Below are 12,278 nucleotides of genomic sequence, written 5' to 3'. Positions count from 1 at the left end.
TTATTTTTAATCCTAGAAATAAAATCTAAGGTCTAATGCTTCCTGTCATTCTCTGTGAGCCAGCAGAAATAAACCTGTTGTTTACTTGCTTGCAGGGTGAGTCAGCAAGACAATCCTGCCACCCTGTGCCAGGCAGGATGTAGACAGTGAAACGTTTTTTACTGCTCTCTTTGGCTCCTGGCAGCCCTCCCAAAATGCATTTTGGTCAGCAGTACCACAAAAGAAAAGTGTGAGCAGACTAATTCAAAATTTACCTTCAGGGCGTCAAAGAAAAAAAAACGTTACATATATGTAACTCATATTCATCTGATTTAACCAGTATCAGTTAGCGTTGGGATTAAGGTAGTTGCCATTTTGCCTGTCCCGTTTCAGATTATCTGTGGAAAAAACGGCAGAAGTTCAAGTGTTCAGATGAAAACTAGGCCATACATATCCTGACTCAAAATTTCAGAACTCAAATCTCTTGGGCTTGCAATTGTACAGCTACATAGCGAAATCACTTCCAAAGAGGTACAAGGACACAATGGTGGAATTCCATTTTATGCCTAGGGTTCAAGTACAGCTCTGAATATTTCCTTTCCTCTGCTTCTAGAAGACAAGATAAGTAACTTTCAAGACAAAATGCTGATAGGATTTATACCAGTTCCGGTATAAAATGTACTGTTACAGCATTAACATGTGCTTAAAGCTTTCGTAAAACAATGCTATTTTATCAATAAGTAAAATGACTCACATGGTAGCCCTGACACATGGCTTGCAAGCTGGATGAATCCTTAACAAGGATAATCCACAATAATTTATCACAGGTGGCTTCAATGACCTAGTAAGCTTTTTCAGTGATTAAAATTAGGTCTGATTTTTTTAACCCCTTCGTTAAAACATGAACACATGCACATAAATTGTCTTCTGAAATGCCTATAAGACTGAGTGGTTTATGAGAGATTGTACAAAATAGCAAATGAGAAAAATAACCCAAAATGACCTAACACAATCAGATATAAGAGAAGCAATAGCAGAATTCATTTAAACTTGAAAAAAGGGGAGCTAAAACAATAGAGGAAATAAAATCCAAACCAGTGAATTTGAGAAGAGATGCTTGGAAGGCATTCCTGGCAAAAGCGGCAGAAAGGGATTAATATGCAACAAATTTCATAATGAGATATGACAGTAAAAAGTCAGGGTCAATCCAGAGAACTTTTTAAAAAGGAGTTCCATAAAATAAGGACATCCTGTTGCCAGATACTTGCCATATATGTTGCAAATATGAATATGGATGTGCTATTTAAAAGAGAAAAAGCAAAAATAAATAACTCTGTGTAACCTAGCTAAATTACAGCTACAGAACCATCCATATTGTTACCAACCAAAAGAAATTGACTGTGCCTGAAAAAACTGCTACTTCTAAAATGCCATGGCTGTGCAGGTACTTTGAGGGGCTGAAGGCAAGAGATAGATAACTCCAGAAGTGCAAGAGAGGCTCTTTATCAGAGGACTATAGTCACAGAATCACAGAAAGATATGGGGTTGGAAGGGACCTCTGGAGATAATCTAGTCCAACCCCTCTGCCAGAGCAGATCCACCTAGACCAGGTTGCAGAAGAACATGTCCAGGTGGTTTTGAATGTCTCCGGAGACAGAGACTCCACCACCTCTCTGGGCAGCCTGTTCCAGTGCTCTGCAACCCTCAAAGAAGATCCTCCTTGTGTTTAGATGGAACTTCCTGAGTCAAGTTTGTGCCTGTTACCTTTTGTCCTGTCACAGGACATAAAAAAACACTGGCCCCATCTTCTTGACACCCACCCTTTAAGTATTTATAGGCATTGATAAGATTCCCCCTCAGCCTTCTCTTCTCTAGACTCAAAAGACCCAAGTCCCTCAGCCGTTCTGCATAAGAGAGATGTTCTAGTCCCCTAATCACGTTTGTGGCCCTTTACTGTACCCTTTCCAGCCATTCCCTGTCCTTCTTGAACCAGGCAGTCCAGAACTGGACACAGTACTCCAGATGGGGCCTCACCAGGGCAGAGTAGAGGGGGAGGATAAGCTCCCTCAACCTGCTGGCCATACTCTTCTTGATGTGCCCCAGGGTGCCATTGGCCTTCTCTGCCACCACAAGGGCACACCACAAGGGACAACAGGTCATCCTGCTGTCCACCAGGACTCCTAGGTCTTTTTCCTCAGAGCTGCTTTCCAGCAGGTCATCCCCTAACCTGTAATGGTTGGGTTGCAGCGGGTTATTCCTCCCCAGGTGCAGCACCCTACACTCGCCCTTGTTGAATTTCATCAGGTTCCTCTCTGCCCAACTCTCCAGACTGTCCAGGTCTCCCTGTATGACAGCACAGCCTTCTGGTGTGTCAACCATCCCTCCCAGTTTTGTGCCATCAGCAAATTTGCTGAGGGTACACTCTGTCCCCTCATCCAGGTTATTGATGAATATGTTCCAGGGTTATATGAATATAGTCCAGGGTTAAGGGACCGTTGCTGGCGCAATGACAAGAAAAGTATTAAATATGAGCATGTAGGACCAAATGGACTTGCTCAGCACCAGTATTGCTTACTTAACTATCTTTTTTAAAACAAAAAAATATCAAAAGCACATCACTGTGAGAAAGAAAAACAGCAAATGTGAGGACACATGCATATGTGTCTGTATCTGTTTCCTCATGTATAGCTACATGAATACAAATGACAAGCAAAAAATATATTTCTAAGTGACAGCAAATTGCTTATTTACTTAAAAGTGTAATATACTCAAACAGATGCTGCAGTTGCTTTAGTAAATGACTTCAATACTCCCTTATTTCACAGCTATGTTTTTCGAATACCAGAATTAGGATCAGCTGTATTGATTAGGGTCATTACTCAGAGTTCCAGTGACAGTCTGTGCAATCAACATAAATTGGTGATTAACAGGATCATTTATTTGGAAGCATCTGGAACATGAAACCATGGTGATAGTCAGCAATGTGCAAGTGCAGACTCTATTTTGCCTTTCATTGTTTCTATGAATTTTATTTTCCTGTAAATACTTTTACCCATCTCCTTTCAAACCCTAATTTTTGATGATTGTGTGCACTGTAGATGCATAGCCATAGCTTTGAAGGATGATAATTTAATAGTGGGTTTCTCAGTGGGGAGAAAATTAAAATATACAGCCTTTTGTCTTTGTGGTAAGTTGCTAAATCGCTTCCCACAGTATGACACAGCTTGCGGCATTATACATGACATAAAAACTCTTCATTAACATGTGTCATTACTGTGTCCCACTGTGAAAAATGTGTTATATTAGTTGGTCTGCCCATAAGTAAACCTTGTTGTAGGAGAGGATTTTTTACTACTCTGAATAAGAATTAAATATTAAAATGTATTTTATATTGTTTTATCATGACAGAAAATACAAGGAAGCAGGTTGGAAGTTCTCCCTGCCATTAATGTCTAACACAATATTTGTTGTCTCTTCTCCACTGTCTGTGTAAACATCTGTTCCACTTTTCTAAACAAAAAGCCTGAAAAATAAGTATGTACTAGACATGGGAAAAGGAAAGTAATCTAGTTGACTTTGATAGGGAATTTACTGTCTTTTATTAATTCTGCACACCTTCTGCCTACGTCCAACTTGCCCAGGAGTAGGTCAGGAGTTTCCATAGCAGTACTCAGTTACGTGCGTCCATCACAAAAAAGCCTCCAGGTTGTGCAGTGTCAGGGTGACATACTGTGTGTCAGGACCTTAGTCTGCCCAAGGCTGTTCTTAAACTTACTGCCTGGTGTTTAAGTGCCAGCTGCAGTGCATTGGCTGTGCAGGTACAGGAAGACATCTCACCTGGTGGGCTTTCCTCCTGAAGAGATGGCCATCAGAGCTCAGGTATAGGAGGCACTATGGAGGACGGATGCAGAGTTACAGTGCTAACTTAGAGCACAATCTCTTTTTTTTTTTTTCTTTTTTCTTATTTTAAATGTTGTAAGTGCATAATTGGGCTCCTGCTACCTTGGTATTGGACAGTAATTTCCAGGTGTGTTTAGCAGCTGGGAAGAAAGCAGGATGCAGAGATTGTGCCAAAGATGCAAAAATTAAGGACATCTGCAATCTGATTAATACAAATTAAGTATGCCCTGCAGGCCTTCATTGTAACTCCAAATAAAGGGACGTACGTAAGAATTACAGTCTGGATATGAGTGTCTTTTGCCCACAATATATTCATTTGATACCACATACCATTATCCAGTGGATTTGTGTTTTAGTGTCAGAAAATAATCTTCTGACAACAAAAGACACTTGGTACTCTTGTTTGAAACAACACTGTACAGAAAAGGGACCAAAGCTAATTCATGGACTATTAAGAAAGCCATATTACATTAGAAATGAAATGTAATTCAATAAAGTACTCAGCAGAGGACTCTGGATGGGAAGACACTTCCGTGGGCAAGTTAAGAACAGATAGAAATGGTTGATTAGAAAGAAAGAAAATTCTGATTGATCATTCTCTGTGCTGCCTACCTCCCATCTTAGGAACCATACAGAATTACATAGTTGCCAATGCCATGTCAGTTCTTATTGCATTGTGTTAAATGCAGACCCAGCGTACTCTCAAGAGGGGACATTATTGAGCAAGCATATACTTCCTCATTACAATTATGGTAATGGATTATCACTAAGATACTTACATAAGAATAAGTGTCATAAACAGAGAATATCAGCTCTTACATCTTTAGCTGTCCTCTCTTTTTTTTTTTTTTTTTTTCTAAGTAACTAAGCTTCTTGCAAAATGCTATGTCATAGTTCCTTGCATAGTGTTATAAAAATGTAAATATTAAAGATTATCTCAGCTTTACCTTCCAAAAGCATTGGATTCATTTTGATTATCTTTATAAGCTGTCAAAACTGAAATGTGGCATGTGGTTTTCTAAAATGAAGTTATGACCTCAGAAATTTGTAGTGGAGTCTTCTGTTAAAGTAGCTTTTGTGTTTTGTTTACTGGAAAATCTAAATTCACTTTCCTTAAAGTAGATGCAATTCCTACCAGAACACTGAAAATCTTTGGTGCTCTGGGTAATGTTCATTTTGACTAGACTTCTGGCTGAAAATGAACCAGAAATTTGTTAGTGTCACACGTGTCAGGCAGCTTCTGCATCATTAATTTATTTTCCTCCAAGGGAAGGCTAAATGTATAGCTTTTCGTTGCATGGTGTGCGCTCTTTGGCTCTGCACAAGGAAGATAAAGCCTGTCAGAAGGAAATGGTGAGTCATTGGTATTCTTCTGGTTTCTTCAGTATCAGCTTATTTCACAATCATGTGGCATTTTTCAATTCATTTGCCCTTCAATACAGACAGAAAACATACTATCTTATGAACAATAACTGACACATCAGATACAGTCAGTCCTAGCCAATATTCATATATCCCAGTCTGTTGCAAGAGTAAAGGGGTTGGTATATCCATTATTGCTATTACATCCACTTTTCCCCAGATCTTTTTCCCTCCCTGCTTTGTGATACTGAGGATGGAAGAAATGTATTTTGTTTATTTTTTTCCCTTCCCCTCCCCCTCCCCTTGTTTATCTTTGTCCCCTCCATCCATGTTCAATACTCCTGTGTTGAGGGACATCTTAGCCTATTTTCTATCATGGGTTGATAATCACTTGCAGTCAGCAGGTGCTGGTACCATCACTGAAAATAAGCATCCCAAATTCAGTATATGTCCCCTATTCTAAATAGATTCTAGGACATCCACTAGATTTAAATCCTTGATGAGAAGAATCAAGGTGCAATTTCCTCATTCCTGTCACAGGTTCATCTACCTCAGCTCTCTATTTTGATAATTATTCCCTTTATTGATTTCTTTTCCTGGTTTTCACTAATTCCTTCAATAATTATAAAGGGGTTCATGACTGCAAGAGGTAAAAGAATTTGTGTTGCCCATAATCATTGTGCTTTTATGTCCCTCAGCTGGAACATGCCAGAATAGTTAAATGAGTAGTAATAGTTTGAGTTTAAAAGTTGCAAATATCCAGATCTTTCTTATCAGTAAGGGAGGAAAGATCCTGAGATATTTCTCAAAGCTAGTTCTGTTTCTTGGGGCTGTGTATGCTCCCAGCTGCTCATCAGTTCAGCTGAAGTCTGGCAAATGTTAGGATCTTGGTTTTGTTATTACTAATTATTGCTATTATATTCCCACTATGCCAGTAACCATGGCCACAAAAAACCTAGTATCAAAGTACTCCAGGGCTCTTCTGTCTTATGTTTGCTCAGAGTGCTTCAAATTTTTAACCTCAGCACTGTCTTCAAAATCCCAATCAGAAAGTTGAGTTTGGGGTTTTGATTGGTAGGTTTATACATTTTGCATTGCAGTGGATTATTTACTGGAGAACTGATGGAAAGCCTGAGGCCACCTCTCTCCCAGCCGTCCCTGCAGCAGGGTCTGAATGCTGCGTGCAGAGCAGCTGGTACAGAGAGAGCTTCCAAATGGCCACCAAGATTGAGCATTGCAATTGTTTAACATGCTCTATAGAATAATCCTAAATAGGCCGCATCTCCGTCATGTCCCCAACGTGAGTGGGATAGAGAGAAGAGGTGGGAAAACTCCAAGATACAGGGCTATTCCTAAGGCACATAGCCTATCAGGACTGCTGGTTTTGGAGACATAAAAGAGGGCACGGGAAAAGGAATAGAGCATATGGTACACACTGAAGTACAGAAGACACTTAGTAGTGTGGGGAAGATCTCAGACTTGCCCTGTGGAAAAGGTGGCTTCAGTGGGGAGAGTGCTAGAGCTCCTGACAGACAGGGAGGGTGGGCAAGTGCTCCTGACACAATCTTGTCCCCTGAAACGACGGGAATGACAGAGCTTCCCTTTACCATCCCAGTCTCTGTCAGGGGTTGGAGAAGGCTGGCCATATCTTCCCACATCATAGCATGATGACTGGGAGAAGGAGGGAAAGATACCCTCCACTGCCTCCATTACAGAAGGAAAATTATGTCTCCGGAAAATGCTGGAAAGCAAGCCTTCCTGCTCAGAGGTAGCCAGGCATTTGGCACACTCATTTGCCAATAAAGGGAGGAAGTTCAACTGGGGACACTGAATGCTTTTGGGCACACCTCCAAACTCACACCTGCTTCTCTGACACTCCCTCTCACCAATACTTAAATAAACTGAGAAAGTTTTAGAATAGATAACCTGGACTCCACCCCAAATCCTGTCACTACACTGCAACCCCTGATAGTTCAGCTTTGAAGGCTTTGAAGGCACCGTGCTGGAGACAGAGATGCAAGAATTTTAAGCATCAATCAGTGAACCCAACATAATTTCTAAAAATAAAAGGACTTTGGTACAGGTTTTGTTAATTTGGTTTTGGTTGGGGTTTTTTGTTGTTTGGGGTTTTTTTTTCCACTTTGTTGGGTTTTCCATTTGTTTTCTTGGCAAGATGATGCACTCCAGTTAATTGCATACTCCTTTCTGAAACCAGAGCATCAGAGGTACAGCATGTTCCCTGAACTTGCTGGAAAAAACATTACACGTGGCCCCCCCTGGAGCATTTCCATTAGGGTGCTTCTCTGCTGTTGGTGCATGTGACTTACTACATAATTCATGTAAAATGCCCGTAGAAACTAGCCCCTCTCAGGATAGCAGGAATCCTCAGAGGGCTCTAGGTCCAAACAGTAGTGAGTAGTTTGAGTCTGTGTCTAAAAGTTCATATTCCTGAGATATTTGCTGTATTGGGTATATCTTTATCAAATATATTTGTTTGCTGCCCTAGCTGTCAGTGGGTGAGAATGTACTAGAGACTATTTCAGGTGAGATGAATGTTTGTTCTGGTCATATATGAATTAGTAAAAAATGATGCTCTGGAGATATATTCAGAGTGAAGCCTAAGGTATGTCAATCAGTGGGTGCAACTTGAAATGCATGGAGTACAACAAGCAGCAAGCATGGCTTCTGCAGCAGTTTCTCCAGGGTGGAGTGCAGTGTTGCCCAGGTGTAGCTGAGTTACGGCTGAACTCTTAGGGGAAACTAAATCACACTGCATCTGGCAGCTCGAGAGGTGAGGCTGCTGCAGCTCCATGCCCCAGGTTCAACCAGTAGTGAGGCTGAAGATGTATTATTCCCAGCAGGCACTTTCACACCCTGTACACATGTACAACACCTATTTATGCACATATACTTGGCCAGCCACATAGATGTCAGGCAGAGAGACACACAGCACTTCCACAAACACAGACAGCACCAACAGCCTCATCCTGCTCCCCTCCCATGCAGAGCAGCATGGAGATCCACTAGTGAGAATATATGTATGTGTAGACATGTATACAGTGTGGGTCCCTCCATCAGCTGGGTTTATACACTCAGTCTTCCCAGCAGCAGACCCTGGATCCCTGTCTCCCCAGTTGCCAGCACCTGGACATACAAAGCTCCACCAAATGTTGACCTGTGGTGATGGGTTTCACACCTGGACTGTAGTGGTGAGACTCTCCTGAGACAGTCCTGAGAGGGTCCTGGATGTGGTATCCCTTCTACTGAGTCCTTTATTTGGGTTCTCACCTACCCTTGTGTCCCTGTGCTCCTTTGAGTTTGTGGATGTGAGCCTTTGACAGGCTCATGGCTTCTGCCTGGAATAGGCTTCCTGCCTGGAAGCAGCCAGGGCCAGGCTATTATTTGGGCTTTTCCACCTGCCATTGTCTCTCTGTGCTCCTTTGTGGATATGCAGATGAGCTTGTATCACATAATTTAATGTGAACAAGCTAGTTTGCGGAACAGTACCATCACATCAGTGCTCCCATATTGCTCTGTGCTAGCTACCTTGGCTAGCTGGGGCTGGTATTTCTGAACCCCACTCCATCATGCTGTGCAATACTCCTTGTAACCTGCCCACATGAGCACCCACAGACAACCCACCATTGGTGCCTGGGCAGTTATTTGAAGCTCTTGCATGTTCAGAGATGCAGGATCACATTGCTACACAAAGTTCTCTATTAAACTGAGTCTTTTACAGACCTCAAGCAGAGTCTTGTCTGAGAATAATTGTCATCCTTTAAGCTTGTTAACTGGTCTTTTCACAAAAGATGATGTGCTGCAACATAGACCTGCAACACAGACATTACCTACTGCTTCCTCTCTCTCATGAAGGTGCATTTGACTATGCTTGATCATAACCAGAACTGACATTTAATTTTTTGGCAGGCTTGGAGGGAGGTAGTGTGTGATAATAGTGTCTTTGGTCTTTATAATGGTGTGTTCACCATTTTAAGCATTGTAATATTCTCTTTGAAACCTGTATGCTCATGAGAGATGAGGTAAGAGCAGATAGCTTTGCCTAGGCAACACTGATTTTATTCTCTTCTTCAGTAAATGGCAGTGTTAGAAGTGGCAGTAATACAAAATCTAGTTATACTCTATTGAACTAAAAAGCAATATTTTCAGAATAATATTTTGTGTACTAACAAGTATTACAAGGTGTTTCCTAGGAAAAGAACTAGGTAGCATGGTAATACTGAAGCAGTGTGCATATGGACATATGCTAGTGTGAACTGTTTAACTTTGTCTTTCCTTTAGGCTTCATATCAAAAAAAGAGGATTTTTGTGTTCAAGGCACAAAAGTGTGTTTTGAACATTTTTTTCACATAGTATTGCATTCCATCAAACAACGGAAAAAGCCTCCATGTTATCTTTGGCAGTCCTCTGTCATGATAGCCCAAAACTCTTTTGGAGATATATTGGTGTAACTTTAAAGTACTTTGAACCGGTAGTGGAAAATACAGCACTATTTTAAGGTGGGCAAAGAGCATTGCTTTAGTTAGCATTCAGCAAGTGCTGTTTTCTGACAAGGAATGTAACAGAATTGTAGTACAGGGAGAACAAGTCTTGTGTTGATCACTGAAAGCAATGGATCATTGAACTACTGCATTAATCTGTCCCTCTGGTGTCTATACATTATAAAAATTCAAGCTTGTTACAGATTGGCTGCCTATGATACAACTAGAATGTGAATGATTTACCGGGTAAATTACTATTGACATGCAACACATCACTGAGACTGAACAAGAATTTCTGTATTCAGTTTACTGTAAACATCAGCTTTGCTTTCCATGTCTTCAGTCTTCCTGAGACTAAAGTTCTTTACAAGGACAACAGTTTGAGTTTTGGACTAATCAGAAGCCTTGGTCATTTGAAAGGTCATATGCAAGGAACAGCAAAATCTCTTTTTTAAATGATCTGTATGTTGGCTTTCATGGAGAATTGTGGGAAGCAAATTCTATAGAAGCCATTAGTGGAAATGTATGTCTGAAAGAACATAACAGCAATAAGCCTATTATATTCTTTGAAATATCCAAGCTCCTACTGATGGGGTTGGGTGGGCGTACATTTGACTGATTTTCACAGTCATTCAGTTGTATTTTTGCACCACAGAGTCTTTTGCAAAACATAAGCCCTTGGAATTGTCATCAAGGACAAGATCTCTTCTCTTGTTGCTTAAAAAATTCTTTATAACTAGAAAATGAGATATAAACAAAACTGGGTAAAAAAGTCTAAGAATAAAGTCAGTCACTTTGGTAATGAGGAGCATTTTAATGCACAGGTTCATAGTTCATAGAATGAAAAGTCACATCTGCCTGATGTAACATGAAGGGGGTTACATTCTTAAGCAAAGAAATTAATGTAAGGATCTGGAGGGAAAGTCTGCAAAACAAGGCTGAAAGTGTTATCTTTACACTGATGTGATGATATTTCTCCAGGTTGTACTTCTTCATGCATCAATTTCTTACATTGCACTTTTGCAGAATACACAAGTAATTCCTTCTGTAAAGCTTAATGATTTTACTGTATATTTTGATTTTGAAACATCTGCAATTTCTTGCTGCTGTAATGGGAACAAGTTGACCCCAACTCATAACTGTTCAAAGCTAAGCTCTTTAGAGTCCTTAATGGACTAACATCGTCTGACGTTTGAGCTACTAGTATTTACAAAGTTGCTATGGTGACCAATGTATTTCTGGTTAAAAAAAAAAAAAAAAAAAAAAAAAAAAAAAAATTCACCCTGAAGTCTGGGACTCCCTCGACTTCAGTGCCGATCTTTGCATCGATCCATTAGACAATACTCTAAGAAACAAAAAGTATGCCCAAGAAAAATGCTACTCAAAAGCCAATCTTGGATAAAAAGTCAAACAATGGGTGTTGCAATTTCTCCCGGTCCTACTTGCGAAGCTGTGCTGGGGAGGAGAGCTTCATAAACACAGTAGCCACTAGGTGCCACTATAAGCACGGCCTTATATTTAGAAATAAGATATTCTTTTTCTTTAAAAAAAAAAAAAAAAAAAAAAAAAAAGAAAATTCTATTTTGCTTAACCACAAATTCCAAAAGAACTCAGCATAGTTCCTAAAGAACATTTCTACCAAATGAATGCATGTTGCCTTTTTTTTTTCCTAAGCAATTGTATCATTAGAACAATGTAAGAGTACAGGGAAGTCTGACCTCTGCTTTGGTCACAGTACCTTATGATCCCCTACTCAAATTACTATAAAACAGATTTAAGATAGCACAGTGTCCATTTCCAGAAGGAAAGATCCAGGCAGGCTCAAGGGAACAATCTGTAGCACAAAATGCCTGGGGCTTGCTCCAGCTTCCTCTTGGTCATTCTGATGAAGTAAAACAACCCTAAAGTCAGTGTGATCCTTCCCCTTAAATTCCTCTGCCCAGCGCTGCGAACCCATCACACATGGCTGAAAGGTGCTTTGACTCATGCAGAGGAGTCTGGGCCTGTGGGCAATGGTGTTGGACCCAGGGCTACAAAGACAGTTGTGGCAGTTTTTGCCCATGTCCATCCCTCTGGTCTTGCAATGAGCAAAGCCAACTGGGGAGATTCGATCCATTTTCTGTCTTTCACTAGAAATGGTTGTCAGACTACATCACGATCTTTTTTTCTGCATGAAACCTTTTGCAGACAGGGATCTGAATATGTAGAGATAACAGCTGTGATATGAGAAGGGGTCACTAATGAACTTAGCAGCCACACAAACCAGCTTCCAAAACAATTAAGCAACAGATTTTTGAAGCTATTTCACCTTTTCTCAGAGAGACCTGGGGCCCTGATACACAACAGGATTCCCTTCCAGGGCACCGTCTCCTAAATGTGTAGTTAAGCAGGTTAGTTTCTATTTCAGTGTGGTTTTTGTAAGCTCTACATCTTTTTCTCTCTCCGTTCATCACGTGGGCATAGAAGAGATATTGATATCCTACCGAGCACCTGGCTCAGAGCCTAAAGCCAGACCTAGTCACAAGTCCAAGGCAAAGG

General features: G+C 40.7%; 1 protein-coding gene across 2 annotated transcripts in view; it reads left to right on the top strand.

Moving 5' to 3' along the window:
• Nucleotides 1–12,278, top strand: part of RAB3C (RAB3C, member RAS oncogene family) — a 139,192-nt gene that overhangs the window by 105,383 nt on the left and 21,531 nt on the right. The gene's annotated exons all lie outside the window — the stretch shown is intronic.

Source organism: Calidris pugnax, unplaced genomic scaffold (assembly GCF_001431845.1).
Source record: "Calidris pugnax isolate Ruff unplaced genomic scaffold, ASM143184v1 scaffold273, whole genome shotgun sequence".
NCBI classification, from domain to species: domain Eukaryota; kingdom Metazoa; phylum Chordata; class Aves; order Charadriiformes; family Scolopacidae; genus Calidris; species Calidris pugnax.
The sequence above is the reverse complement of the archived record's forward strand: the minus strand, read 5'-3'. Positions and strand labels throughout refer to the sequence as shown.